Source organism: Tachypleus tridentatus, chromosome 13 (genome assembly GCF_004210375.1).
Source record: "Tachypleus tridentatus isolate NWPU-2018 chromosome 13, ASM421037v1, whole genome shotgun sequence".
Taxonomy (NCBI): Eukaryota; Metazoa; Arthropoda; class Merostomata; order Xiphosura; family Limulidae; genus Tachypleus; species Tachypleus tridentatus.
The window spans coordinates 72,118,831-72,125,242 of NC_134837.1; positions in this window are offsets into that span (position 1 = coordinate 72,118,831).

A 6,412-nucleotide genomic window follows, 5' to 3' on the forward strand; every position below is an offset into this window, starting at 1 on the left:
TGGGTATGAGTTGTTCTCTCTCCAGGTTACACTCGATGATAACTTCTACCTAACTGATTTATTAACTTGATAAAATAATTTTATAACGCCAGACTTACCCAGAGTAACTAGCGCTACTTATGTGATTGATCATGCCTATTCAAAGTCAAATTAGTTTTTAACTAGTTTCCTATGACTAGAGGACAATGTACAGCTTTAAAGGCATACACCCATGGGCAAACCATATGTGATCTTAACTGGTTAGTCCATGGTTAATGAGGCTTTTCTGGCTCTAGTAGACATCATCGTTATTTCAAGAACTGATGCAGCAAGGTCTTGCACTTTAGATATGCTGGAAAACAACACGTGGACTATACTGTGTTTAATGACAGTCCAGCACAGAGAATACTGAGTTGAATGCATATGCCAGAGAGAACTTTGGCATACTGGTTTTTCTCATACTATTTTTCATCATGTGGTAACTGAGAACAAAGGGTCAGACTTGATAGAACTTGATAAATACTACTGACAAGTTGAAAAATAAGATAGAGAACCTGGACTGAAAATATAAAATCAGATAATTTCCAATTTGTCAGAAGGTCAGCTAGGCATATTGGTTGTAAGGAGTGTCATCTATTCCCATTTTCAACTACAATCTTCTTTAAAACTGGAAGCAGACCAGTGATATCCAGGAGAAATACCAATAATTATCTGCTAGAGTTTACCCTCTTTAGGTTGGCTTTTCTCTGGATGGTCCATGCTGAATGTTTCAACTTGTATTATTATCAGTAAAATGACTGTTGTATATTATCATAAATAATCCTGCAGTCTTTCTGTTATACACAGATTGAAGAATCAACTCTGGGGACCATTAGATGCATCCAGGTTGAAAACCCTGACTTGATGATTAATAACAATGTTACATCACACCCCTCTGAACTCTTGTTTGTGTATCCGCATTACACTCTTCATTCTGAGATGATGGGGCTTTCTTTACCTAACTGCATAAAAATGGATGTCCATACTCAGATCGAAGTCTTCCAGTTGCTCTTTCCAGAGATTCTAAAGTAATAATTATGACATTCTTTCACCAGTATAATCTTCTATAGTAAGATTTGTCACTCACACGCACAAATGATTTCAAGTCTTACACAGTGTCTAGGGTCATGACTTTTTCCAGATGGAGATGGTCTCGCTAAAAGACAATATAATTAATTGGCACTTTTATAATACAGGTTTTAACAACACTGTATTATAGATAATACTTACCACATTATCACACACTCTATCAAGGAACTCTTGTAACGCTGCTGAAATTCCACTATCACTGCCAATTCAAAGTTGAATTCAAAGTCTTGTCTTTAATACTGTAACTTTTACTGACACATGTTTCAGGGACTCGAATGATTCTTTAATTCTTCTGCATCTCAATTTTTGTGAGAGCCGTAAAAGATGTGACAATCTTGGAAAAGATAGTCACAAGCTATTAATAACATGATGCAAACTGAGGAAATTGCAGACTTCTTAGTTGGTTATAAACTAAGACTAATCTTGCACCACTTCTATTTTGACATAAACCATGGAAATTCTATTTCAACACATAACGTGATCGAGAGATTTCACTTTAATGCACGAGAAAACACTGGTTTGACTTTCATTCCAGCTTATTATTTTTTTTGCTGAATTTTCAGATTCTTAGCCACAGGCTCGAGCATGTGACAAAACACCAAAATATCACTAACACAGATCAGGCACTCCTTCCTTTACAACTCTTTTTCTATAAACTACATTAACTTCTTCAAAGTGGCGGGTGTGTTACAAAGGCTGAAAGACATGACACAAATTCATATAAACAATCCTACAGTTTTAAGCCTATTTATATAATCCATCTCGTCTTGCTAATGTGTGTGTGTTTTTTTTTTATAGGAAAGCCATATCGGGCTATCTACTGAGCTCACCGAGGGGAATCGAACCTCTGATTTTAGTGTTGTAAATCCGTAGACTTACCGCTGTACCAGCGAGGGGGCGTCTTGCTTATAGTTGGTTTTTAAGTTTAAAATGTTGAATGAACAAAAACTTTCCAAGGTATCAAGACATTCAACTCTTTGTGGTTAGGGAAAGGTGTCCATGTGAGTTACTATGTTAACTTAACTAAAATCAATAAATGGCCTAGGCGTATCTTCTTACATTTATTACTGGAGATGACCAAGCGCTCTCCAAAAGCTCTATGGTTCCATCCTTTAACATCCACTATATCCTAACACTGGCTACACTTCTAGAGCTTCAAGGAAACCAGAATGATATTTTCGTGATTGGATGTGCATTATTTGTGTGCATGTGATGTTGTATTACAGTCGTTCAGCCAAATCTGCTATCTGATATCACATTCTATAAACAAGTAACTGAGTTGCTTTCACTGTATTTAGTTCAAACTGTTTTTATCAGTCTCACCTATGTCGAATATTGATTTCAGATGTTAGTAACTGTACTTACTTAAAAATCAGGTGAAACCAATATGAGAAGTATGCTGGTTTTGGTTACCATGCGACGACCATATCATAATTGCTGAATAACAACGGGACTTCATCCCACTTTAGAAAGATAACTGTTAGGGTTAATGCTGCTAGCTGTCTGTACAGGAACCAGTACATTGAATGTAGCTCATCTGTTACCACTTCCGTGAAACGTGTCATTCAAAACAAATCTTATGCCTGAAAGTATTGTTTCGGTTTACAATGCTTATAATGTCGAATGTTCAACAAGTGATAATTTTACGACTGAAAATATTGTTAAAATAATAATTTAATTCTCTAATGTCCAAGATAATAGTGTCACCACAGAAAAATAATAGTCAAAAACAGTATTACATCTGAAAAATTGTTCAAACGCTAGTGTCACTAATCTAAAGAACTGTTCAACACAATTTCACTACTGTATAATGCTGTTCAAAAGACAGTTTCATTAATCTGAAACCTTGTTTGAATCAAATTTTTAAGTACTGTAAGATGCTGTTTCAAGCAAAGTTTTCAGTGTTTTAATTTAGTTAATTATTGGAGAAGTCGTCACTGGTAATGATGATGTAACAGTCAAGGGGCTGTGTGAAGTATATAGGAACAAGGTTATGGACGCTTTAAGACCAATAGAAAAGTTTGGTAATTGCTTATTTGGTGAAAGTTTGTTTTGTTATTCAGTTGCTAGGCGAGTTACATGTTTGACTATCTAACAAAGCTAGTTATTAAGCTCCTTACCACTAAGGGTCTTCCTATGGTCACGGGTCAAATGTCATGTCATCGTTTTTGTATACTCACGTTCAAAATTTTATTAAATTACTATTTTATGAATGTATGCAAATAAGTTTGGTATCAAATTGTAGATTATAATTCAAATACTATTATTATAGATTAGTTAATTTTTGTTTTAATTTAAGTAAATAAATAAACCTACATATCAATTTTTGTGTGTCTTCTAGGTGTGTTGAATGCAGCATTGGTTCAGACATTTGTGCTATTGAAACACAAAGTATATAGTTTATTACGAATTAGGGAGCTTAAATTAACAATATTGACACGCTAGAATATAAAATAAGAACATTCTATCTTTTCGATTTGCTGAGATAACACTAAATTTACTGAATCAAACACAGTAGCTTCACCCCCTCTGTCCATATTTGGAAAAACTTGCATATATTAATTTATCTATAACGAAAGAATAACCAATCAAAAATTCAGAAAGTACTCTAATGTTTTTTGTTTTGTTTTTTTCAGCCTTTTTGAAGTATTCGGGGACCAACTCGTTATTTTAATGCTAAATTTGAAGGAGAAAGGTAAACATTCAGTTAGCTCGAAATTTCACATTTTTTAGGCCTAAATATCTAGTTACTGAATGATGAATTATAGTGGTATCCCGTGGATTTAAAAGGATAATTTATGATTTTTTGGTTATTTCAAAATGCATATATAAAACATACAAAATTATTTCGTTATATAGCCTCTACGTGTGAAATTATTGGTAAGGCTTAGCAATTTTCGGCAAGCAGCAAACGAGTACAAAGTTCGTAACTGGTAGATATAATTCTTTTCTAAAATTCTGTATTTACTGTTCTGTGTGTTTAGGAAGATAACTGAAATGTAAGAACTTATTTGTAAATAATAATATATGTACATATATAATGTCTTATAACTTAAATGCCACAATATTTTACGAAATACTAGTCCGCTAAACCAGCCAAGGCAGGTCATTTTATAAAGACCAGATTTATACTCTTGGATACAGTAACATGAATGCACGTGCACCACATCATAGTAACTTCTGTAATGCCACCCAAGCATGGCTGAAAGTTCAGTAAATATCAACGACACAATGACCAGGTGATTAGGGCGCTCGATTCGTAATGATGGTTGCGGGTTCTAATCCTTTTCACATCAAACGTACTCGCCCTTTCAGCTGTGGGGTGTTATAATGTTATGATCAGTCCCACTATTCGTTCGTAAAAGAGTAGCGCAAAAGTTGGCGGTTGGTAGTGATAACTAGCTGCCTTCCCTCTAGTCTTCTACTGTTAAATTAGAGATGGCAAGTGCAGATAGCCCTTTTGTAGTTTTGGGCGAAATCCAAAAAACAAACAATTAAAAAAATCCTAATACTTAATTTAAAACCTGATATTTTGTATACGAAAACCTTGTTATGTTTACCAATAACCTGCAAAATGTTGTAACCGTATGCATGCATTATTTTATGCCTTGCAAGACACACTTTTTTCTTTAAAAATACCTTGAAAAATCCCCATACGTCTTCCAAGAGAAAAGTGGTGGGTTAAGGGAAAGAGGTTAGCTTTGAGTCTACTCAAAATGGCCTCTCATACAGATCGTAATCTCATTACTTACTAATTACAAGTATTTTCAATTGCATAAAACATTCATTTTAGCTAATATTGTCGATATACTGTGAGGAATATGATTATTTGACTGTGTATTTACTCAGTAGGTTGAAAAAAAGTCAAGGTTACATCAAAGTGTTGGTTAATGGGTCAAAATATTTTTTTCTCAGAATTTTCTTTCCAAAATTAGGGTGCGTCTTCCACGATGTAGCGTCTGACAAGGCGTAAAATACGGTAATTATTCTCATGGATGCTTTCCTGGCTATGAGCTGGGTGGAACTATTACCAGCAACGTTCCCTCCAATTTTTTCATTATATATGCAGAATGAATTATTTTAATGTGCACCAGTATCAAAGCAATGTGCGTATGTGTGCTACCACGTTTTTTTAGGGGGGATATCTTAAAATCATCGACCATATTGGATCATTAGGGCCTTTACAATGCTACCAGGTGGTTATTTGGGCTTTAGGCCTATCGACTGCCATTGTTTTTTAAGGACGTCAACGTGTTAAGATCCTTCATCATTACTGAGGATCTGCGCGACATTTGATTGGTTGTTGTGCAACCACGTAGCTCAAAGAGAACACCGATCACCACCACTCTTGAGAAATCGATAGTGAAGTAAAATTGGCAGCACAAGTGATTGTAGTAACGATTTTAAAACTGCAACTTTAAAATTTATATGTGTGTCTCTATATATATATTAATGTATGCTATATTTTTAATGATTTAACTCAAGTGATTGCTAGGGTACACAAGACGTTATAATCTGCAAAATTTGTGTAATGAATACGAGTGAAGTGTTCATAAGTTTCTGAGACGTATCTAGTTATAATTCAGGTCGGTGTTAATAGTGAAATTTATCGCATTTATCAGTGAGGAAATTCTGTAAATAATTTTATTTTGAGAGTTAGGGGCACCATCAGTAAGGTTAAACTTGTTTATTTTGAAGTTTTTTGTTGTTGTTTTTGTGAACCTAAGCCTACGACTTGCGACAAAGTGAACCCATATAGCTTATAGCAAACGTTATTGAAGAAATAAATCAATTCGTTATCGTTACGTGGATTGGCATTGTTTTAATCAAGTAACACCTTAACGTTTTCTTTCATTGGCAGTTTTATCAAATTATCTGATGACAATACTCGAACGTCGAGTCAACATAATAATAATAAATTAGTTTACCTACTCCTTTAACACAAATTGCTGTAGGCCTAGGTACAAGGATGTTGATTGATCGAATCAAATTAATGTAGTTGCACAAAGTAATTCTTTAAGTGCGATAAAACAGGCCCAAATACCTCACAAAACTGCTGAATTTAACTATCTTGCAAAAACGTTTATACGCTCCACAACTATATCGTACTTATAATCTAGCTTAGAATATACCAGGTAAATTTAACGTCACGTCCGTATAACTTTCTAGGCATTATATGGCCTCTAACTAACAAACAAATTCCAGCATTAAAATATAGATTATAACAATTTTTGTTGCAGTGTAAATAGGTATTCACGTGATATGTGATTTGTTGTGCTACGCTAAACATGTACAAATTTCAGAC